The following is a 25,618-nucleotide window of genomic DNA, read 5'->3' on the forward strand; positions in this document are numbered from 1 at the left end:
AATACTTGGATTGCCATCTGCTGTTTTGGTGAATCTCAATATAACACAATTGTTACATGAAAAAAAAATAGGTTTGCAACAAAACAACAAACATTAGTAAATGGTAGATATGTCATCCCTTTTACATACATACAAGATACATGAGCATAGGGTTAACTGCGACTCTTACATATGCAATAAATACATATGACAGCGTGAAGATGGATGTCAAGTTTGACATAGCATGCTTGTCCTTCCTCTCCACTATTACTCCTTGAAGCATTTAATACTTACACAAGATGGCGGGTGCCATTTGCAGGCATTTCTAGGCATCAGCAATCGTCGCCTGTGCTAGACCGCGCTCTGCTTTGAATTCAGGTAAGCGATAGCACTACTCATAGTGTCCTCCTACTTAAAACACACTACTCAGGCAAACCATATTAACCACGTCCACTCATTGCTATTTTGCAGTGTGAACACGGAGCGTAGTACATTGTCAGCACAAGCTAACTTTGGATATACAAAGTGCATTTTCGACCAACGGGAAACTTGGAAATTGACAGCCCAGCACCCGTCCGGGCAGAGGATTCCACCAACGAGGGTGAGTCTCCATAGTAATAACTTTGCCACATTTAAGGCACAGGGTACTCAATAATCATTTTCGGCATGCGTCCACCATACTGACCGATATTACCATTCCTTACAGTGATCATGGTATGCAGCAACGAACATCCAACCGAAAGCGTTTTTTGTGACGGTGTCCTTTTTCATGCTTGACAAACGCCAGTAACACAGCGGCAGCGCTAAACGTCTAATGAATTCCAGATTGAGGGATCCCTTATCCAGCATTTCGCTCAAAATTAGGAGCGGAACCAAGGGGGTGAGTGTGTTTTATACTGCATCCATGTTGTGCGTACCCTTCTAGGTGATACTGAATGATAGTTTAGTAGACATACCTATTACCATAATCCTACTCAGTTACTTACACGTCTTGGGGACTGCAAAGTCAACTATCAATGATACACCACAGAAGTGACAGTGAGGTGCGCCGCATTCACTTAAGGAGCGCGAGGGATAGTGTGGGAGCGCCACCTCCCCGATTAACCAGACTGATCAGCAGGCTTACTAATCTTAACCACCATGGCACTCATCAATGGTTGGGAGTACACCGAATAGGTTTTTACTCGCAGTAAAGTCGAAAACAAGGACTACATCTAGACGTTTCGTGCTAATGTAAATACTGGAAGTGGAGATGTGAACATGATGCTTTGTATATATTATGTTGACTGTGCTCTGGAGATATCATGAACACAAATATGATGTAGCTCCTCCCTCCTGATGATGTGTACACCCCTTACTTGTCATAGCAACATCAGGGACCACTGCTAGAGATTGATGTAATGTCTGACTTTTATATTGATGAAATGGTTTGATCATGAATATCGGTGCACCACCTAAAGTATTCTTTTTCATGTGATGTTTTTCTACAGTCCAATAAGGCTCTGGAAGAAGAGGAGCGTTCCTCGAAACACGTCAGCCACATATATTGGACGTTTGGATAGCTTTGCCTACATGAATGTATTTGTTTTTCATTAAATTGCTATTTTTTATCTACTTGTTCGACTGTGTTTCTGTTCAAATTGTTGTTGGGAACTTGTACCTTATATTAGTCTTGAATTGAATATTTATCTTGCTTGGTCAGTATTGTATAGTGTGCAGGGGACGGGAGGATTCGACCTTTGGATCCTTTGTTTGCCCTTGTTGATAATGTTGGTTCTGTGTCAGGACCTTAGTACCCCCCTCCCCCTTTCAAATTCCTTAAAACGCACTAGATGGACAAGCAAATAGTTTTGCGAATAATTGGTGTGCACCACTAATCCTCGTCTCTCGCTTCTTGTAGACAGAGCAAGCACTTCACAGGAAGCAACAATTCAAAGGATACAGATCAAGATTGACGTCGAAAGCAGCAAACCGTGACAATGCAAACACATGTTCCTTCCCAGCAGCACAGTAAGTGACAGTGTACGCTACTTTCACCAGCCGAACAGATAACACATAGGAATTAACAGTACAAGCTTCCTTCCCCAAAAGAATAGGCACATTACAGTAAACAGCAGAAGACGCTTCATTCACCAACAGAACCGGTATACCATGGAAAGCAGCAGTGCAAATCCCAGCTCTCAGCAAAACAAGCGAAGCACATTAGGTGACATTGCATCTTTTTTCACAGAACAGGAAGCAGCAGTGCCAGGTTATCTTGCTGACGGAAAAGGCATGCACATAAAACAGCAATGCAAGCTTCATACAATAGAAAGCAGCAATGCAAACGTCCCTGAGCAACAAAAAAAGGCGCAGTGGTAGCACTGTTTTCCTTCACTAACTTACCAGGTATAGCACAGGCAGCAAACGCGCAAACTTCCTTCACCAACTGAACAGTTGCAGCACAGGAAGTAGCAATGCATGCTTTACTCACAGGCATAAAAGTCTCAGTATTTGTATTTATTTGGTTAGCGAGGTTGGCACTTCAAACTCAGTGCCTACAGAGATCAAGCGGGCAGCCGAGGCAGTCCTATTTCAGGATGCCTTCGCATAGTTACAGCACATACGTAGGTCAGGTAAATACAACGATAGTGCTTGGAGACATGAAAAGGGGGACATCTGTTTGCAGTGTGACGTACACGACAGTCGCTTTATGATTACATATTTTATGCATTTACACATTTACAGATGTTTTGCATCAGGTTGGAGAGAGCAGCATGTTAAGGTGGGAGGGCATGGGGGGGCCTAGAAGTTGCCCTCCACTGGCATGCTGCTGAAGCTTGAGACTGGGAATATATGCTACCACTGATATAATGTGAGGGAGAGACCATTTCAATGGTGGAGGCCAGTAGAGAAAAAGAGATAAAGAGGAAAGTAGAGTGGGGAGAGAGAGCATGGTAGAGAGAGGGGTTGTCGAGGCTTAGAGAGTGAAGACCCGGATTAAGATGGTGGAGGGAGAAGGGTAGGTCAGGGACAAGATATAAAGACAAGGAGCAGTAACCTTAAGAGGGAACGACTTTGCATAGAGAGCAACCCGGAGCTGTGATGATAAACCATGGTTGGAGAACATTCAGGTAGGATGTAAAAGGTGCATGTGGCAAAGTTGCATTTTTTGTTGAAGGAAGTAAAACAGTAGAGGTGGAGGTCCAGGGATCAGCTGTAAAAGTAGTTGAGTTTACTGAAGACCAGGGTGGTGATTAGAGTTTTGGCAGAGTGGTGGGTGAAGTGTGGGCAGATATTCTTGATATTTAGAAGCGTCCTGGCCGCAGTGGCAGTGATGGAGTTTAAGTTCATTGTTAAAGAGGACCCCAAGGCTGCAAGGCGTTGGGTTCTAGAGATCAGGGGGGGCAGAGACATGGAATGGGAGAGTGAGGTTGGCATTAGAGGCTAGGAGCAAGATGACTCTGGTCTTCAAAAAGTTCAGCATCGGGCAACATGGTTACGAATGGCAGAGGGGAAGTGGGTGTTGTGCTCCAAGATGCCAGGGGTGAAGGAAGAAAAGGAAAAAAATTCTGGATTTCATCGTCAAACATATGGTAAGGATGCCAAAAGATGTGATCAGTTTACTAAAGTGGTGTACACAGAGGAATGCTAGGTCTCAAAACCAATTCTTTTGGGACACCCACCGAAAGGGGCTGAGGAAGTAGTGTTCCGTGAGATGGAGATGGATCAGTCAGAGTGAGAAGAGGCCACAATCTGAGCACAGTTTTCATGAAGCCAAGAGGGAAGAGACTTTGGATCAGGAAGGGGCAATCCACAGTGTTGAAGTTGGTTGTATATTGATTATCACATTCATAGTTCCCTTCCTGAATAGGATATGTATTTACATGGAAGTAAATTACTCAGAGAATCATTGCATTTGACCATCAATTTTAGACGTCAAAAAATTATTGATACTATTTGGTAAAGGTCACATGGGACATATTCTGGCCCAATTGCATTGACTAATAGAGCTTTCATGCCCAGGCTGGGGGCCGACATGTGCTTTAATGGTCTGCCAGCACGAGCTTTGGTAGGACCGAGTAAAGCCTCGGCTCAGGCTGTGGGCCGTGAAGGCCATGTCCGCCCCCAGCCGGGGCATGAAAGTTATTTGCACCCCAGAATTTACTGGGGTGTGGGTAGACGATCAGCTCATCGTGAGCCCATCTCCTGTTGAAGAAAAAAAATGGCCACCACAATTGAAATGGAAAATCGACTAGGCCATTGAAAACATGTTCCAAAATGGCCACCGTCATCCTAAAAGGGACCTCGTCCCTTTTCTATTTCAATGGCAGCTGCCAGACGGGAGAAGCTCAGGGAGCAGAGCGCAAGACTCTGGTCCCTCAGGTAAGTGGAAGGGGTGGAAGGTGAATTGGGTGATTTGAGGGGGTGGGGAGGCAACAGGAAGAGGCTCTCTGTTGCCTCATCACATTAGAAGAAAAAAAAGAAAATAAATGCACCATGCAGGGAAGGGCCTTGGGTGGGGATTGTGTATTCTCGGCCGCTGTTCAAGCCACCTGATTGGTAGGCTCTCCTTCCCCGGTGCGAATGTTGTTTAATTACAATTTTAAGTTACAAAGGAATTGTTGATTAAAAAAATATATTTTATCATAGTTTATTGCAAATTAGACCTGATCAAAACTCTCTAAAAAAAAAAGGTAAAAACACATTTACCAACCAGCAAAAGGGCTACAATGTAAAACGTGTAAGCAGCAACAATGTCATTTTTATGACATCCCATCTGTAATGACTTAGGACGTAATTGCATGATCTCATCTCACTATATATAAACATGTGTGGCCTTTTTCGCCATGTGAAACCTGAAACGCCATACAAAGAGACAACAAACAGTATGGCACTAAAACATTCCAAAAAGTATGTTTTGCCAATACGTAATAGGTTATTCACTTTATCACCTTGGTATTTTGTGGATAATGACTAGTTTGAACTGAATAGCATTACAAATTACTTTTAAAGCTAATAACTTGGAGGAGCCACATTTAGCAGGAAAGGTAGAACTTAAGGCTGTCTGGGACTGGAGACCATGCTATCTACAATTTGCTCTCACTAAATACTCTCCCTCCAGATCATTACATCTCCTCTGGCACCACCTCCCTGCATGTCAAGCGCTTCACTAAACAGCGAGCTGGTGGCCAATCTCTTTCCTCAGCAGGCTCCCTCCTGTGGAACAGCCTCCCACTCCCCCTTCGTCTTGAGCCGGATCTCTTCAAATTCCGGAAGCTCCTCAAAACTTTCCTTTTTGCCTCCTCCTTTCCTTCCTCCCTCCTCTGCTAAACCCCACAGTTGCTGAGATTGGTGACCTGGGTTCTTATGTGTCCTCTTGGATGCTGGCCTCCAACACCCAATTGTCTTCAGTCTCTGCCTGCTCCCAGCACTTGCCTTTGGCACCCACTGGCCTGTGCCACCAGAGGCCTTTGTTTACACATCTGGCAGCTGACCTCTCACCTAAGCACTTATAGCTGCTCAACCACTAGCACTTCCCTCTTAGTACACCTAGCATTTACCCCCCCCCCCCACTCCCTCATCGGGCAACATCTCTCGTCGATACATACAAGTCACAAAAGATCCAATTAGTTAACATAACTCACTCACTCATGTCACATATGATCATGGTCATTCAAAGCTTGCTAACAAACTCAACTTGCTAACAAACTTTAATTAGGACGCTGCTTGCGGTCAGTCCGCTTTCTAATTCGGCAAGGGCGTTCTCACACCTCGCTTTCACTCTTGCTTGTCATATGTGCCGGAGCGAGCACCCGCTGATTAGGAGAGAGGTAGGCTGTCCTTTAGCGAGGACATCCATTTAAAGCCCCTCTGCGGCATATGTTAGGGCACTACCTTACTGTGCTGTTGCACTTAACTGGTGCTTTTAACTTTGTTACTTTGCTATCATGTGTTTTTATCATTCTGTGATTATTTAGGATACTGCTTGTGGTCAGTCCTCTTACTGCTTCGGCGAGGACATTCTCACGCCTCGCTTTCACTCTTGCTCAGCATCATATGTGCTGGAGCGAGCGACCGTGCAGTGGACGGGCACAGCGAGCGTGCCGAAGGCGCACTTAAGGCAAGCCCATCTGTGCCCGTCTGTGTTAAGGATGGGTTAGATGGGGTTTTTCATTATTATCGGTACAAACATTTGACATTGGCTCTCTCAGCCACACAATTCCCTTATGGCTGGCAAGACCCTCCTGTATCTGGCTTGTTAACAGATCTACAATTGCTGCCAGTGCAGCCTCTGAATACACGGGATCTGGTATTGCTGCTACTTAATACATGTTCACTGTCAGCTCACGCGGCCGACATCTACCGTCTTCTGTTGAATTGTCGACCTGATTTGTTATTTTTAACTGAGACATGGTTGCAGGAGTGCTCGGCACCGGCCCTGGCTCATGCCATGCCGGCTGATTTTAAAATGATTAATTTTGACCGTCCCTCCCCACAGATAGGGGGGTGTAGCAGTGATTTTAAAACCACTCTCAAAATTACACAGTTGGCGTTTTCTCATTCTCTGACAATGGAAGCCCTACTACTTATATGTGATATTTCTGCTTGCTTTATTTGTTACTTTCTCCTCATTTATCATCCGCCAGGATTATATGTTGGGCTTTTTGAACCCTTATTGGATATTATAGTTGACCTTCATACAAAATTTTCACAGTTTGTAGTGTTGGATGATTTTAATTTGAAATGTAATGGCCTTCAGGCTCCAGCACTTGACCTTTCAGGACCTACCCATAAGATGAGAAATACCGTAGACCTGGTTTGGGAAATGAAACTTTGTTGACCACTCTTTCTGTTGAGCCGGTACTATGGTCAGACCATTACCTGGTGACCTGCTTGCTTTAAGTGGTCTGGGTGCAGCAGAAGACTGTTCCTCCGAGAAGGTGGCAATGCTGTTGGCGCTCAGCTGACCTTCGGGGTCTTGTCTCATCAGTCAGAGGTAAATGCAATGCAGACCCTGTAGCTGCTTTATAGGTACTCTCTCGATCATTGCTCGAAGCAGCAGATGAGGTGGCTCCCGTACGGCTAGTCAAGCCATGGAGGTTCCGGTCTGAGCCCTGGTTCTTGGAACACCTTAAACTGGCTCGTCTCAATCTCAGACAGGCAGAGCGAAAGTGGCGTAAAGCCTACGACCCTGGCCTCAGAACTCAGTACAAACTCCGTGCTGTAGCCTATTCTGCAGCAATTGTTGCCGCAAAGAATACCTATTTTGCTCAGAAAATGTAGTCATCATTATGTCAAAGCCCTTTTTGAGGTGGTGAAATCTCTTTCATCTTCAGCTAAATTGAAGCCTTCTGTGAGCCCTTCCCAGGAGCTATGTGACTCGCTGTCACAGTTTTGTATTTCTAAAATTGAGACCGTTTGTGCTAACATTACGCTGGCTGCAAAAATATCTGCCCCGGTGATTGAACCCCTAGTTCTCAGTGGCTTGACTGCCTCTGAGGGCTGGTCTTCTTTTCCTTCATTTACCAAGCCAGAGATATCCATGGCCATTCAATATATTAAGTCAGGGGCTCCGTCTGATGTCATCCCTCTTGCTGTAATGAAGGAGATCTCCTCTGAGCTATTGAGTGAGATCACGGTGGCAGTCAATGCCTCATGTCAGACGGGTTGCATCCCACTGGAGCTTAAGGTCACAACTGTGATGCTCTTTTGAAAAAACCCTCCCTGGATCCTACTTTGCCATCTAGCTACCGCCCCATCTCACTTTTACCTTTTTTATGAAGCTCTTGGAGGCCTTGATTTCACCACTGCTGTCTTCTTTAGTGGAATCTTCACAACTCTTCGACCCTGCTCAGTCAGGCTTTAAGCCTGGCCGGGGTACTGGAAAGTGTGTTAGTCTCGGTCCAGGATGATATGGCCAGGCTGGTCGATGCAGGAGGGGTTGACGCCCTGATTTTATTAGACCTTCCGGCAGCCTTTGACACTGTAGACCATCCTACCTTACTAGCCCACCTTGCTCAGGTGGGAATATCAGGCCAGGTGCTCACCTGGTTTACTTCTTTGCTGGCCAATAGATCTCAAATCCTCTCACTTTCACCCTTCTTTTCGGGTTCATCGGCTCCCAGATGTGGGGTTCCCCAGGACTTAATAAATAATAAGACTCTGCCTTGTCTCCCATTCTCTTCAACATATATTTGGCCTCTTGTCTGTCTCATCTGCTCCTACGGCATCAGGTGCTATTGATATGCCGACGACACTCAGATCCATATTCGTTTAGATCATGATCAGGCTGAGTTGTCATCGTGCCTGCATCAGTGCCTGTCTGCCGTGGGAGTTTGGATGAACCACAGTTGGCTGAAGCTAAATGGAGATAAGACGGAGGTGCTGGTGGTGGGTTCCCCTCCTGACCTCTCGCTCTGGATTTCTTCCTTCTGGCTATCTTCTCTTGGCCCTCTTCCGGTCCCGGTGGTTAAGGTAAGGAACTGGGTGTGGTCATCTCTGCCACCCTTTCTATGGAGGCACAAGTATCAGCGGTCTGTCAAGCAGGCCATTTCCATCTCAAGATATTAAGAAAGGTTCTTCTCCTTGTACCCCCGAAGTTGTGGCCACCGGTGGTGGCAGCCCTGGTACTGAGTCACTTGGACTACTGCAACTTGTTATAATTGGCCCATCCTAAGGGCATAGTCCAGCTGCTTCATTGCCTGCAAAATCTAGCCACTCATGTGGCCAAAGGCTCCCCTTCCGGGGCTTCTATTTAACCTGTTCTGTGCTCTTTGCATTGGTTGACTGTTACTCAGCGATTTGGGTTCAAGGCTCTCTGCCTGGTACATCGTGCCTTGCATAATCAAGGGGCTGAATACCTCTGCACTAAATTCACTCGCTATCTTCCTGCTATGTCATTACGATCAGCATCAGCAGTATTATGTGTTCTTGATTTTCGTCATTCCCGCATTGGAGGCTGAGCTTTTTCAGTAGCTGCATCCCAATAATGGAACAACCTCCCATTGACAATGAAAAACCTGGCAAATCACCTGCCATTCAGAAAGGCCTTAAAACATATTCATTCTAGATGACTTTGCTAGATGGCTTATGGATCACTGACCTCTTCTCTCTAGTGCCATCATACCCTCAGGTGACCGTGTGCATCTATACATTTCAATAACATAACATAACATCAAGTAGCTTAGGAGTTGTACAATTCTCAAAAGAGACATTTCAAATGAATTATTTAACATTCAACAATGGTGTGTTTGCTTCATATTAGAAAAAGTGAAGTAAGAATCAGCTTTTGAAAACATATTAATTTATTTATATTGTTTTGTCTCCTTACCCCTGATGTTATCTATATTTCATATTTGTATTGTCTCTTCTTATTCGTTTTTACTTGTTGGCTCCCTAATTGGGAATTTGGTTTAGATTGTGGAGTGCTTCCACTGCACTTAGATCAAGCCGCTTTGTAATGGTTGTTCCTTAATCAAGCATCAGCTTGACATTTTTGAGCTATTAGTTATTCATGACCCAGCTCTCTTGTTTATTAGAGAAACTTGGATTTCTGATTCATATTATTCAAGCGATTCCTCCTTCGCATTCCATTATTCACACGGACCGCAGCTTAGCCCATCCCGGCGGTTGATTTGCTATCTTTTTTAAATGTCATTTGCAGGATTCGCCCATTTCGGTCACGCACAAGCTTTCAATGGAACATCTCTTGATCCGTATTTCTCTTCATCCATCAATGACTGAACATTTTTTGATTATTTATTGACTGCTGCCTCGTAACTTAATCATTCCCAGGAACTGTTTTTGGTGGTGTGCGAGTTTATTTCTCCATCTATGGCTTCTTCCATCATTCCTGCCTCTCAGACCCTTAGTGATGCTCTGGCTCACTTTTTCAGTTAGAAAACTGTTGACAAACTGAGTTGTCTTTAATTTGTCCTTGACTGCTCGTGCTGCTAAGAACCCTGACATCTCATCCACACTGTGCCCGAATGTCTTTCTTTTGGCTTTTTGCTTGACTTCTGAGGATCAGGTTCGTACAATGATCTCTCACCTCAGTTCTGCTCCCCCTATTGATGCCATTACTTTAACGGTGTTGAAACTGATCAGTACAGAGTTAGTACCTACCTTGACAGTGGCTCTGAGCTACTCTTTGAATTCGGGTTCTATCCCCCCTGCTCAAAACATGCATTGGTTTCTCCTCTACTGAAAGAACCTTCTTTAGACCCTTCTCTCCCAACCAACCTTTGGCCTATATCTCACCTTGTGTACTTTATGAAGGCTCTAGAAGCCATTGTTACCCCATAGTTTAGGAGTTTTTCGATAGATTTAGCTATTCTTAATCATTTGGATTTCAGCACTCGATGGGCAGAGATTCAGTGCTGGTATCGGTGTTAAACAACCTCACAATGATCTTGGACCAGACTGGAGTAGGTATTTTGATGCTTTTGGAACTTTCCACAGCCTTCAATAGCATCGACCACCACATCCTGTGTCTGCTTCTTGAGGACGTCAAAGTTACCAGTACTGCACTGCTCTGGTTTAAGTCTTTCCAATCAGAGTGCACAAAAACGCTCTCTTTACCTCCTTTTCATTCTTCACCTACCCCTTTGATGTGTGGAATTCCACAGGGTTCAGACATCTCGCCTCTACTGTTTAATGTTTATGTTCGCCCTTTTAGGAAAAACGTATACATTCTCACAGGGGTCATTTCTATGCTTCCGTGGATGACCCCTAGCTGATTTTTCACGCAGATCGTGAGAAGGAGTTGTCCCCTGATCATTTGAAGAGTTGCCTTGCAGATATCGGTCAGTGGATGCAGTGCAACTGGCTTAAGACGAATGCTGACAAAACAGAGGTTTTGGTTTTTGGCACCTCGGCTAAGCAATCGCTGTGGTCCAGAGGTTTTTGGCCTCTGTCCCATGGCCCTTTGCCTCTCCCAGTCCACTCAGTCGAAATTCTTGGACTCAAAATCTCGGCTTTCCTCTCAGCAGAGCTCCAAATAAGAGAAATATGTAGCTCTGGCTATTTTTAAGTTCAAGACTATGAAGAGATCCTGCAGTTTTTATCCACTGATCTTCAGGGACCAGTTATTTCCTTAGTGATCTCAGGGATTTTACATTATTGTAACTCTACCTTACTTGCCCAGCCTAAATAATATATCAAGAAGCTTCAAATACTTTAAAATTCTGCTGCACGGTCAGTAGCGGCCCTGCCTAAGTTTGATCATGTTTACCCGGTGTTGCAACATTTTCACTAACTGCCGGTGTCAGCAGAATAAAATGTAAGTCTCTTTGTATTGTTCATCAAGCTCTCCATGGCTTGAGGGCTGCTTACCTGAGAGAAAAATTCAACTTATAAGTGCTGACTAGAAATCTTCACTCTGATAACCTTTGTCTCCTTTGGGTGCCTAGGTTTCAAAGAACCACTATAGGGGGAAGGGCCTTCTCTGTGGCAACTGCCACCTTGTGGAACTCTTTTCCTCTATGTATCTGCAAGACTGATGATCTTTTTTGAAAATATTTAAAAACTCACTTTTTCTGTTGCATGGTTTAGCTTTTGTTTCTGTATTGGTTGTGTTGTCTGGTTACTTTACCTTCTGTTTGGGTTATCAATCAGCCCCAGGATACCTTGCGGGACATAGTTAGCCCAGTGCAAGTACCCTTAACATAACATTACTTTATTTTTGCCATGAAGAAATATTGAGTGTTTAAATCTACGAGCACATGCCATTTCAGGCATATACTTTATTTAAAGCAACAAAAGAACACTGTTTAACATTTTGTGAAGGTCCTGAGGAAGCTATTTTAAGGAGCGAAACATGTGTGGGCCCGTTCTGAGAATATTAACTATGGTTACAAATCTGAATTTATATACTTTGCATTACATGTTTTCTCAGATTTACATATTTTAGATATCTAAGCTCAAGTTGGTTGGTGCATTTTTTCCCTTTATTTCATTTGTAAGAATGTTTTAACACTCTGGGGTATGAGAAAGTTGTACAGTATTCATAAATGATTATTGTATTTTTCATAATCAAAGATTCCGTGAGTATAGTAAAAGAAATATTGAGTTAAACGAGGACAGACAGAATTGGATGGGCATGAGGAGGATCAGAAAGGGCAGAGAGATGGGAGATATGCATATTTCATTAGTTAGATAACTCAATTACATATCAAGGTGATACACATTTTATGTATCATATACCCTATTAAGTGCTACTAATGAAAAGAGATGCACCCTTGTCATGGTGACCCCATTCCTCCAAGTCTTTCTATATTCATTCTCCATCCAAGTGTTAATCCATTCTTTCATTAATTTATAGTATATAGGATAATCCCATAACCTTCTTTTGTTATCTGTTTAACTGCATTAGGACTCAGTGTACACCACAGGTGGGGTCACCTTAGTTATTGTTGGTCCTAATGCTCTTGTACATTGTTTATTTTTTTTTATTTGTATGCTCTTGTACATTGTTCACCTATTCACTATTTATGGGATCTCATTCCCAACACAACCTGCAAAGGTCACATACCATTCTCTACATTTTGCAAGTTTAATATGCCTGTCCTTATATTGCAGTAATATTTTCAAGACCCACTCTCTACTTCCATAGTTTGTTCTATGACAATATCCGATCTTTACTTGTTCCTGGGCATTGCATTGTTCTGAAAGCATCCGTGCTTCTTAGTAATAAATACTCTCATCATATAGTTTACATTTATATATTCTTTCCCTTCATCGAAATCTTCTTAATGCAACTGTAAATTAAATCTGTGTGCTTTTAAACATGCAAAGGAAATGTGATTGTTCTTTAGAATAGTGGAAATAATGTATACATTGGGTTCACTTATATTACAGATGGTCAAATGCAAAGAAATACATTCTTGCCCATGCTTTTTTCCAGCAAATACAATACAGGGCAAACTAAGTTCAGACCTGCTGTCAGACTACTACAATTGTGAGGCCATCTGCTAAAGCCAGGCCTTTCATCCATAATCTGATAGACACATTAAGTGGACTGCCCCCACTGCAATAAATAGCAAAGAAATTAATTGAAATACACATTCCAAAAAGCTCAGCTTATCGGTCTAGGACTGTCTTGCAAGCATCATATGAACTTACCTATGTGCTTTATGAATGAAATCTGCATTTTACAGAACAATCTTTCAAGACCAGTCCCACCCTGCTTTAACCTTTTGTGACATCTAGCTCACCCATTAATCATCTGTCCATGCCTAATGGATAGCTTGGAAGTCTGACATAAAGATAGCTCTGTTCAAGTGAATACATAGGCTGAAAAGGGATGTCCCTGTAGAAAATAAATAGAAACAAAAACTCCTACATATTTTACATTTCACAATAACTTTAGCCATCTTTTTGCTCAAATCTTTGCAATACTTGGGGTCTTTTGAGAAAGCAAAGGCAGTTTTGGATTCAGGGGAGCACGCCCCACAGAATGGGTCTAAACCTAATACATTAACATATATCAATAGATAATAAATTGGCATATTTTGATAACTAAAAACATATTTAATGCCATCAGAGCATGTTACATTTCTACAGATGTGGGTTTGTTGTAAGATTCTGAAAAAGTATGCCTTATTAATGGGATAGGTCCAGAACCAACGTTATGGAAGAAATATGGATTTAGGTGTACAACTGAACAGAACTACTGCTTGTCACATGGCTAAATATGTTGTGCCTATCAATAAGGGAGTGTTTTTACTGGGAGTGCCAACTCTTAAAGGAAGCCAATGAGAAGGCACAATCTTCACAAAAATAATTATGTCAAATGACACTATGTTGGAAATGTAGTCTCTATATAAACCCAAACCCAAAGGAAGTAGGGAGCGCTGTGGGATTATGGAAAGTTTGTAGACACGGAAATCCTGCCCAAGAGGATAGGTCCAATTGGATACTACCTGGGAATCCCTATGATGGCAGAGGTAAATATGACCAGAATCCCTGAGAAGAACGTGTAAGCAGGGGGGCGTGGCCAAGTAGCCATGTAAGAGGACGTGGTTTTTCTCCCGTCGATCCTGCAAAATCCTGGAAGTTACATGGACTAATATCGCATTGTGAGCACTGAAAATGGAACTACAGCTGCATGAAGATAGCGAGAGAAGAGCGATCCGAAAATCCTAAGGACCCGTGAAACCACAGAGGAGAAATCAGTGCTGGCGAGGAGCACAACTCTGGTGGTAGGGGAAGAAAAAAAAGGAAAATGGCGCTATAACCGAAACAAAGGAACCGTCTCCGCCTGCACCCGAAACGAAACCAGCAGAGCAGTGCCCTCATGAGCGCGGACTGCTGTGCCTGCTGACAATGCTGTGAGGAGCGCGACTGACAGAGCATCTGTGTGCTCAGCTGTGTCGAGAGCTGCGGCGTGTTGGTGCCGCCCCAGGGCAGGGGCTCTATGGTGAGCAGTGCAGAAGGCGTTTAAAGCCTATCTGGGGTGCGGGAGCAAGCCGCGGCGCTCGGGCACTGCAGACGTGTGCACCGAGCGCCTAAATAACATCAGCGGGTCCGATTGCCTGAGCGAGACCCAAAGGACAGGGGGGCAACCACACTCACCCCCCCACACGCACTGAGCGTGGGGCCCAAAACAAGACGCAGGAGGAATCTGAGCAGTGATTACGCCCGATGTACACACACACACAAAAATATATATATATATATATATATAATTAAAAGAAAAACAAAAATGAGCGCACAACGGCATTGAGCAGAGGGACGGGCAGGCGCTCCTGCTGGTGACGCCTAGAGGTTCTGTGATCCCCAGACATGGACACACGCGCATGGCGTGAGGTGGTGCAGTGCCCAGAGCACAGGAAAGCAGGCAGACGGCGGAAGAGCCCAGGAAGAGTGCTGCCACCTATGTCTCACCCCCGTGGAATTCAAGTTAACAGAAATGGTAGCCTGGGGGAGACATAAAGGCATTCTCTGAGCAGCACACAAACCATGGATGCTTAAGGGGGCCACTGCAAGATGCAATTCGCATTGCACAAACCCCTCTGAGAATGCTATGGTCTCCCTGAGGGGGTCAGAATCTGGCTCTCTGTGGAAGGGAAGCAGATCCAGACCTTGAAGACGTCGACAGAGGCCACAGCACAGGGTGGAGGTCTGCAGCCCTGAAACGAGGGTGAAGAAAGGCGAGCCGGGCGCACGCAATTTCGAGAGGGGATGGCTGGTCCATAAAGGTCACTAGCCCGCAAAGTGGGACACAACCCCGGCAAGGTCTGGCATTCATCCTGGGGAAACCTCCCGTCCCCACTGCAGAACTCTTGCCCAAAAGATAGGAATGAGCAGGGGCAGCAAGCGGTGGGAAAGGAGCAAAACTGGAACGGAATCCGGACTCCACAGTAGAAGCGGTCCCAAATATAAAAGATTCACGGTCCCGACAGACTTCAACTAAATGGGCCGCCGCACCTCAGAACAGAGACTTTGGGAGCGGGGCGCTGCAGCGCCACTGGAGGGGAACCCCACAGCGATGTTGAGGCTGCCCACATTGGATGCCCCAAAGAAGTGGGACTGACCCAGACAGTAGTAACAGATCCGGCAACAAGGACTTTGGTGAGCGAACCCAAAGGAGGTTACCATTCTGAAAGTGAACAACGGGGTCACCCACACACGCAAGGCCGAGCCCCCAACAGCGGCAACACACTGCAACATCTGGATTGGGGTGCCTGCTCACCTCGCGCAGCACTGGACATGGCAAATAAGCTCAATAAAACAAAAGGGAAGCAACCCACGATGGAGGACTATACAAAGACCCCGCAACCAATGGAAGGTGCCAGAAGCAAGGACAGAAGCACCCAGCCGGACGCATCCCGAGCGCGAGGAGACCGGCAAATCCTGGAAGCCATTGCAGACCTGAAAGCGGCATGGGAAACGAAACTGGAAGCCGCCATGACCACACTGAAGGTGGCATTGGAAACCAAAATAGACGCAGTACAAATAGACCTAAACCTCCTGAGACAAGATGTAAGGGCAATTGCGGACCACACAGGAATACTGGAAAAAGAAGTGGGGGCCAGCACAGCAGCCTGTGCCTTGCACGCCTCAAAGATCCACACGCTGCGCCAGCAGGTGGACAACCTGGAGAGTAGATCCGAAGAAGCCGAGGGACGGGCCTAAAGAAACAATGTACGCATTGTGGGGCTTCCCGATGGAGAAGAAGGATCGAACCCCACTGAGTATGTTGAATCCATGTTTCTGCAAGAGATAGAAGGGGGAACACTCACCCAGGTATTCGCAGTGGAAAGGGTGCATAGAATCCTGGTGAGGAGGCCCCCTCCGGGAGCCCCCCCGAGACCCATTATAGCAAAGATATTAAACTACAGCGACAAGGAAAGGATCCTGGAATACTTTTGCAAGGGAGGCCCGATCCAAAGGCGTCCGCCTCAATCACGCCATACCCAGACTATACACTCCAGGTGCAACGTCGGCGACTCAACTTCGGAGCAGTCAAGAGGAGGCTACGGGAGTCAGGCCACAGATACATGCTGATGTATCCGGCGAGACTGAAGGTATTCCACAAAAACAGGACACTGTTTTTTGACACCCCAGAGGAGGCATCGGATTGGTTAGATGCGCAAAATTGCCCAGAAGGGAAGGAGGACCAGAAGGGAAGCGGTGCAGAGAAATGATGCAGAGACGCCGGAGAGCGAGGTGCTGTATAAAAATGTAAAAATGGGACTTGATTATAGCCGTGCTAGATAACGGGAAGTCAACAAACTGTGATGCACAACATGGAGATACAGAGCACCCGACCTCACACCCCCTTATATAGGTTAGTCGGGTTACCAGTAAAGTGGTAACCTCCTGCTGGGTGCCCGATACCGGCTTAGCTGGACGGGACCAAATGCGGGATCGCCTGAGATCCAGGGATGGAGCTGGGCAACAGTTGGGGTTGGAACGGGAAGGGGAGGGGCGGGAGTTGGGGAGTTTGCAGTGATAGTGGTTAGGGAATGAGCATGCACCCGCGCGCCTCTGCGCATAACCCAGGCTAAGTATGCTCGGGCTAAAGATTACAGAGGGAGGGACGGAAGGAAGGACCGAAAGGGTGATGGGTGACCTAAGAATAATAACCTGGAACGTCAGGGGGCTTAACACCTACCTAAAGAGAAATAAGGTGATGATGTACTTGAGGAGGCAAAAAATAGACGCATCCCTGCTGCAAGAAACTCACCTCACCAAGGAGAAACAGGAGGTAATTAAAAAAAATAGAAAGGGGCACTACCGTAGGTGCAACATATTTAGCATATGCTAGGGGGGGTGATCATTTGGGTGGCACCACAGGTACCGTTCCAGATATTCCAGACCATTGTGGAACCAGATGGGAGGATGGTAGCGCTTCGAGGGCTCTTAGAGACTAGGGAACTAAGCATCATTAATACATATGCCCCCAACCAAGATACAGTGACCTATTATAAAACGTTATATAGTGAAATCAGCCCCCTCACCGGCGGGGTCTATTATATTGGGTGGGGGACTTCAATTGTACGGCAGACCCTAAACTAGACAGATCATATACGAAATTAGAGAAACCCACCCCCGCAGCGAGAGCGTTACGGGCCCTGATGAGAGACTTTGGGCTCGAGGACATTTGGAGGCGGCAACACCCGACAGCGAGACACTACTCAAACTACGCAGCCCCATATAATCTTTACACGAGGTTGGACTACGTGTTCACCACCTCCGGAAAAGCAGGGGAAGCAGTGGGTTCAAAACACAAATGCAGGATACTATCGGACCATTCCCCTTTGGTTCTGGAGTGGCGACACCAGCCCCCAAGAGCCAGAATTCCAACATGGAGGCTCAGAGCTGAGGCACTGCGAGACACCACATTCCGAGAGGACCTAGGGGAAGTGATAATAAGCTATTTCGAGCACAACACGGGAAGTGTGGAATCGGAGGGGACCCTAAGGGAGGCCTTCAAGGTGATAATAAGGGGAGCGTCCATATCCAAATCTAAAGGGCTTCAGGGGGGTATAGAGCGGGAGCTGCGGCATATAGAAAAGAGGCTGGAAACAATAATGGAAAAAGAGGGGACCTCACAGGAATGGGCGGAAGGTGGGAGCCAGTTGCAATTGGCTAGTGGAGAGCTATGGGAGAGGCTGAGTAACTTAAACTACAAGAAATATCTTGAACGACAACACGCTGGAGAGGACAAACCAGGGAGGCTGTTAGCATGGCTTTATAAAAACAAAGCACCAAGGCCCGCATTTAGAGAGATAGTGGAAGAGGTGGGACAAGTCTGGAATACCCAGGAAATGGTGAACGAGAGCTTCCTCAGATTTTATAAACACCTCTACGCAGACATGGGGGAGGACATGGAGAGGGAGACGCAGGAGATCCTGGAAGACATAGGATTGCCCAAATTAAGCATAGAGGATAGAGAGAACCTAGAAGCCCCAGTCACACTGGAGGAACTAGAAGCAGTGGTGATGCATCTACCCACGTGCAAAACCCCAGGCACGAATGGGCTCCCCAGTGAGTTTTATAAAACATACAGACAAGAGATCCTCCCCCCGCTACTGGCAATGCTGAACGAGGCATTTGAGAAAGGGAGACTACCGGACTCTATGAGAGAGGCGATAATCATTCCCCTCCTTAAACCAGACAAGCCCAGTGCAGATTGTGGGTCGTATAGACCATTATCCATGCTGAATCAAGACCGCAAAATCCTTACGGCAGTACTCGCGAATAGACTTAAGACGGTGATAAACAAACTAATACATCCCAATCAAACTGGGTACGTCCCGGGTAGGAGCATATCTGATAGCCATAGGAGGCTCCACCACATTATAGAGCAGACAGAGGGCGACCCAAATGGAATAGCAGTAGTGTCGCTAGATGCAGTCAAGGCCTTTGACTCGGTTCGGTGGCCATGGCTGATGGCTGCCTTAAAGGAATATGGGATGGGACCCGGGTACCAGCGGTGGGTGAAAATGCTGTAGAGCTCCCCCACAGCCAGAGTAAAAATGGGAGCGATTATCTCAGAGAGATGGCAACTAAGTAGAGGCACGAGACAGGGTTGTCCATGGTCTCCAATGCTGTATATCCTCTCACTCGAGCCACTGGCAATCTATCTAAGACAGCAATACAGTGAAGTAGGGGTGCGCACCAAAGAGGGACCAAACCTGATATCACTATATGCAGACGATATGCTCCTGTACCTGCGCTACCCGGAGGAGAACCTGCAATAAATCCTAGAAGTGATAATGGTCAACACCAAAAAATCAAGCATGTTCCCCGTGGGTAGATAGAAAGGCATACCACAGACAAACCTATCCACCCTGCAGATAGCTTGGCAGACCAAAATGTTCAGATACCTGGGGATCAACATTTACCATACAGTGGCGGCGGAGCACAAATACAACACAGAGAGGGCAGTGGAGGGAGTCAAGAATAGCATGGAGTTTTGGGCTAAGCTCCCCCTGGCCATGGTAGGGAGGGCGGCCCTGCTGAAAATGGTGATCCTGCCTAGGCTATTGCATTTCTTCACAAACATCCCACACATGGTGCCCAGGCACTTCTTCACTAAATTACACAGCCTGTGCAGAGGCTTCTTGTGGCATAACATAAGAAACAGGGTGGCCCTGTGGAAACTACAGAATGCGTACGACAGAGGGGAGATAAATTTACCGAATTTTGAGATATACCTCCTGGCGGCGCAATTACAATATGTAGCCAGGTGGTTGGCAGAGGATGAGATGGCAGAATCCAAGCTGTTGAAGGAGGAGAGTGCCCCATACTTCCTACGAGAACTAATATGGCTACCCAAGGCAGAGATGCAGGGTAGGCCAAGATTGTTAACACTGGGCTGGGAGATCTGGCACAAAGCGTTCCGGGCCATTGGAGGCCCGACCCTGTGCTCCCCGCAGGTGCCACTTTGGCGCTATGTGGAGCAGATGACGATCCCCCAACCCCCAGATCCCCCAGAAGAAAAGCGATCTGGAAATATTGGGAGCCGGTGGGCCTAGCTACCCTGGGGGATATCTGGCAAGAGGGGGAGGCTATGGATTTCCAAACAATAATGGACAGAACCGGGGTACAGGCGGGACAGCATATCACATATAGTAGAATAGTCAAAAGGGTAAAAGAAACGTGGTCTGAAATAGAGCTAGCGGAGCAACCGGATACCGCCATTGAAACAATGTAAGACATCTCGGAGGAAGGGGATGAAATATCCAGGATATACGAATTAACAATGTCAAGAGTGGATAAAGAGCTGCTCAAATTGCGGCGGGACTGGGAAGAGGAGGCGGGAGAGGCCATGAATGATGGGCAATGGGAGAGGGCCCAAATATACCATGAGAAAGTGTCCAGAAATGCAAGTTTACAACAGATCCAACTATATGTTACCCACAGAGCATATATGACCCCCCAAATGATAGCAAAATTCGGAAACGCAGAGGTACAAAAATGCCCCAAGTGTGGAGAGGAGGGAGCGGGGATGATCCAAATGTTCTGGGCGTGCCCGGAGGTTGAGAAGTTTTGGGGGGAAATGAAACACAAACTATCCAAAAAGGGAATTAATTTAGATATGGAATACATATGGGCATGCATGCTGGGGGGATTTACCAGGCCGCGTAACTTGAGACACGTATGCAAACTCAAAGACCTAGCATACATCCTGGGCAAGAGGAGAATCGCAATGATGCTGGAAGGCCGCTCATAGACCAAGACTAGAGGCATGGTGGAAGGACCTCCTAAAGTGGGCAGACGCGGAGACAGTGGCATCGTATGAGGCGGCAAATAGAGGGGAAGGTGAAGAAGTGGGGCCACTGATGGAATGGAGACAAATGATAGCCTCGTTGCATGGGTACGCCCAAAATGGCCCCAGTGATGACGACCGTCCCGAGAACCAGGAAGGGAACTAATCCTGAGTAATGGGTGCCAGAGGCACAAGGGGAAGAGCTCGAGTTTAAGGGGAGGGGGAGGACATTAAGGAGAAGACATGTAATATATGCTATGACACTGGTAAATGAAAATGTGGGGAGTGTAAGTTATGTTTTGTTTCTTGTAAAATCAATAAAACCATTTTAAAAAAAAGAACGTGTAATCAGAGAACAGGAGGCATTGCTGACTGTGTGAAGTACCTGGAGCTGTGAGATGTCATGCCGGTTATGTGAATTTAATAGACACACACAGAATTAAATATTAAAACCCCTGATAGCAATTGCCTTACCAACAAAGACACTGAATGGCTAAGGGTTTGGGGGCAGTCACTGGGAACCATTTTAAAATTGAATGCCATAGAAATTTCAGTGCGAAGTGCACTACCTCTCCTGAGAGTGATCAAGCAAATTTCACAACTGCATTATTTTGGACCAGACTTGTGAAATGGTGTCCAAAAATATCGACAGTTCTGCAGTTGATTCCTAAACTTTTGACACGTGAAACTATAGTTATTTAAAAAGAGAAACTTCTATAGAATGTTCATTGTAATGTTCTCTGCAAATGACAGCACAGTTTCCCTGAACACATGCACATACATTCTCAATTCAACCCACCACAATACAATGGTAATGAGAACGTTTTTATGGAATGTGAAATGTATGATTTTCTCCTATGCCAACACTTGTCTGTGGTATAACAGAAATTCCAACTAAATGGTCTTTTGGATTTTTTCTCTGATGCCATCGCTTGTCATTAATGTAGGAGAAAATCAAGAGTATGTTGAATTGCCTATTGTGGATAGAAGCAATAAACATGATTCAAAACCGACAAGTGGCAACATGGTGCAGTAGACTGTATATTGATGTATAAAAAAAGGTTAATAGATTAGGTGTACATGAATGGATTCTTGTATGCCTTATAATTTAGCAGGACAAACCGGACAGGTTATATGTCATGGTAGCCAACTGGCCTGCACTTGATTGTAAAGTGTGTGGTGGGTGACTTCCTCCGCATAAAGTTAGGGGAGCACCTGTGGTTTTGATGTATTATTTGAATATTAAGCTCAAATATAGCCTGTTTCTTGTTCCAGAGTTTTGGGTGGCATTGTGTGATGAAGGGTGCGATCTCTTGAGTTGACATGCCTGTGAATAGGAGGGTTGTGTAACTTCATCAAAGAGTGATCCGAGTGTGGAGTCTGGGTGAAATTGATGGGCACCGGTCATGTTAATGAGGTAGAGGCTACCCATGATGATGGCAGAGACATCGGCCTGGAAAGATAGAATTATTAGGTTGAGGACAGAGACAAGTACATCAAGGGTGTCTGTAGATGAACAGGACATTGGGAGGGATAGGAACAAGAAGGTGGAACAAAATATGGTCAAAAGTGAAGGGAGTTAAGTCAGAGCGGCAGAACAGGCTATCATAGCATGAGTACCAATGTATTTGTTTGCTAGAGGCAGGGAGTGGGTGAAGGTAGTACATCAGTCTGGGGGCCTGCCATTGTGTCAGTGACTGGGTGGGGAATCCAGGTTTAAGTGATGGCTATCACATAGAGTTTGAGGTGATGGGAGTGTTCAGTGAGGAAGCATTATTGTAGGGAGACTTGTTATTCCATAGGCCCAAATTGAGTTGAGTAGGAGAAGACGATGGTGTGTGGGGGTTGAGTGAATGAAGCAAGAATGGCAGGGTGGGAGTAAGGCAGGTATTTGCAACCTCTGAGTCTTCAGAGTTTTTCGACTACAACTCCCATCAGCCCTAGCCAGCATAGTCAAAAGTGAGGGACACTGGGCATTACAGTCCTAAACATGGAGAATTACACGGTGCAAACTCCAGGAATGAGGGGAACAGCCAGGGTTTTGTTTGAGAGATGTTTGGAAGATGGGGCGGAATGAGGTATAGGAGGGTGCTGAGTGGTGAGCTGGTTTGTTGGGGTGCAATAAGGCAGAAGAAGTGAGAGAATAGTCAGGAGAAGAAGTAGAATGTTTAGCAGCATGTCAGATAGGAGATCAAAGGGCAGGAAGGTGGCAGTTGATTTGCAGTAAAATTAGCAAGTTTGTGGTGCTTAGCTGGACAGGATGGTGACATGTGCAGGGGCAAAAGGGGCTGTGGCTCTTAGATCGTTCAGGCCCAAAAAGGGGTAAGAAGTCCCCCCTATCTTTGCTGCCCTTTTTGTTGGCATCTGGGCGAGAGACATCCTATGCCAGACAGTAGTGCTGGATCAGAAGTGCAAGCTTCCTCCACCAGATGAGCCAGAATGTAACAGGAATCATAAGTGCAAGCTTCTCTCATGAACAGCACAGGTACAACACAATGGCCCTCATTACGACCCTGGCGGAAAGTAACTGACATGACCGCCATAGCGTAAATAGCGTTTCCGCCATTGCACGATGGAGCAAAGTGCGGCCAATTCCGACCCATCGGGCACGAGCACTACGCCATGGCGGAAGTGCAAAGTCCGCGATGGCGGAAATGACCCCAAAACGGCCCATACCGCCGTCGTACGGCGCCCTAGGTGCAATTCCGCCACCCATCTTAGCGGTCACCGTAATGAGCGGTCAGCGCAAATTACGGTCACCGTAAATATACGGAAACGGAAGTAAAAACATGGGGCCGGAACGGGAAACAGGACGCCGTACACCTATAAAATCAGAATCCCAACACAACCATTAAAAACCGACCCTGAGACACATCCCAACCCGTTAGCCACCCCATAATAAAAAAGAAAAATGGGAAAAGTTGCTAAAAAAGCGTGCGATAGCAAGCGGCAGATCCACTTCTCCCAGGAGGAACTCACCGTTCTCACAGAGACCCTCCAGGAGAACGCTGCCGTCGTCTTCTCCACGCAAATGACCAGGACGGCACTTGCGAACAAGAAGGCCATATGGGCCCTGGTGGCACAGCGGGTAAGTGCGGTGGGGACCGCACCCCGCAACCCACAGCAATGCAGGAAGCGATGGGACGACTTGCGGATACGCGTCCGGAGCATACTTTCAGCCAACCGCAACATTGCCACAGCTACCGGGGGAGGATCTGATTCACCCATCAAGTTGACCCCCTGGGAAGAAATCTGTGCCTCCACCATTGGAATGGAGAGCATAGAGGGAGTCGGAGGGATGGAGAAAGGAGTGCAGACATCCGAAGAATCAGGTAGGTGGGCCAAATTAAACAATGCTAAATCCACAAAGTCCAATCATGTGAAGCACCATGTGTCCCCATAGTGCAATAGAAACACATGTCCAGGAGAACGTCCACATACATTGCCATGATAGCGCCCTGTAAAAGTCAGATTAAATACATAAATAAGTAAAAATCCTAAAAACACCCTCTGCATGTGCAGCATGCACACCCTAACTGCAGGCTGCAAAATAACTGCACCCTCAATTCACACGAAAATGAGACATCCCCCACGGCCCTGACCCAAATCACCCTCAGGTACCACCCCAATGCATGTGATACATTGCCATTCCAATTACAACAGACCCATAAATAACGCTTGCCCTCCTTTACTCCACCACAGGGTCCGAATCAAACGACGAGCTTCAGGACACCCCTACCAGCACACCTGCAAAGAGGGCCAAGACCAACGGCCAAAGACCCTCCACCTCAGCTGCACGGATCAAGACACGTCAGCAGCACGAATCGAGTGGCAGCACACTGGAGGGGACATCAACAGGCACCCCAGCAGCCAGCATGTCCACAACAGCAGCACCACAGGTCCCCCCAATGGATGCCACAGAAGGCACTGCTTCTGGTGGCAGCAGCACCATAGGTGACACTGCTTTCATGCCAGCATGCTCCGACACAGAAAACGGTGCTGTAGATGTAGGATCCATCCATGACCTGTCCCAATCCCCCTGTATGTTTCATCCCGTACACCATGAGGAAACCACGCAGGGGCACCCACAAGACGACGACTGGCCAACCCCCACAAGGCCTGTGGCAAAGCAACATGAGATGATCAGCCCCTCTGTGACACCACCGGAAATGGGCATGGCCCAGCAGAGGCAACAGTCCCTCGAGCAGATGATAGTGCAACAGCAGCAACTGGCCACGCTCCTCAAGGAGCATGCTGATGAATGTGGGGGTTCTAAGGCAGCCATTGAAACATCTACTGAGACACTTAGGGCAGAAATGGAGCGAAGTACAGAGACACTAAGGGCACAAATTGAGGGAAGCACCGAGAGCCTGAGGGGACAAATGGAGAGAAGCACCGAGAGCCTGAGGGGGGAACTGCATGCGACGTCCAAAGATGTATGTGGTGAACTTGCCGCTGTGCGCCATGTGCTCACTGAGCTCTCACAAACCCTTAGGGACATGCATGGACGTGAGCAGGCAGAGACATCATCCGTTGCAAGTTCCGTCCAGGGCAGCCCCCAACGCAGATCTGGGAGGAACCTGCGCTCCACAGGCAGGGGTGCCCCTGATACCCGGAGAGGGGGCTTGCAATAGCGTCTGACCAATGACAATGAGCATCTCTGGACACTGGTGTTCTGGGGGGAGGTAGGAGGGTGGAGGGGGTGTGTAGGGTTCTTCCGGGTGGCGGGTCGATTGGGTGTGTAATACCATTTCACATTTGCAATACATATATACACATTAATCCAATGAGATGTGTGGACATTGATCTTTGTGTACGAGGCCTTTCTTGGCGTACAGGGCACATTGTGCATGTTCCCGACACACACAGTGCCACAAGTCCCGTGTCCATGTAACAGCCACCAGGCGTGAGTACTAGAAGCATGCATCTATGATA

The 25,618-nt window shown here is 46.5% G+C and overlaps 1 long non-coding RNA gene across 1 annotated transcript; it reads left to right on the top strand.

The window, feature by feature from the left end:
* The first annotated feature begins 268 nt into the window (after positions 1 to 268).
* LOC138528388 (uncharacterized) lies at positions 269 to 1,589 on the top strand. The gene is made up of 4 exons (XR_011284134.1): positions 269 to 357; positions 451 to 580; positions 686 to 859; positions 1,470 to 1,589. It is a non-coding gene; the product is annotated as an uncharacterized lncRNA (long non-coding RNA).
* The last annotated feature ends 24,029 nt before the right edge of the window (positions 1,590 to 25,618 follow it).

This window comes from Ambystoma mexicanum, chromosome 7q, assembly GCF_040938575.1.
Source record: "Ambystoma mexicanum isolate Mex_15411 chromosome 7q, UKY_AmexF1_1, whole genome shotgun sequence".
Classification (NCBI taxonomy): domain Eukaryota; kingdom Metazoa; phylum Chordata; class Amphibia; order Caudata; family Ambystomatidae; genus Ambystoma; species Ambystoma mexicanum.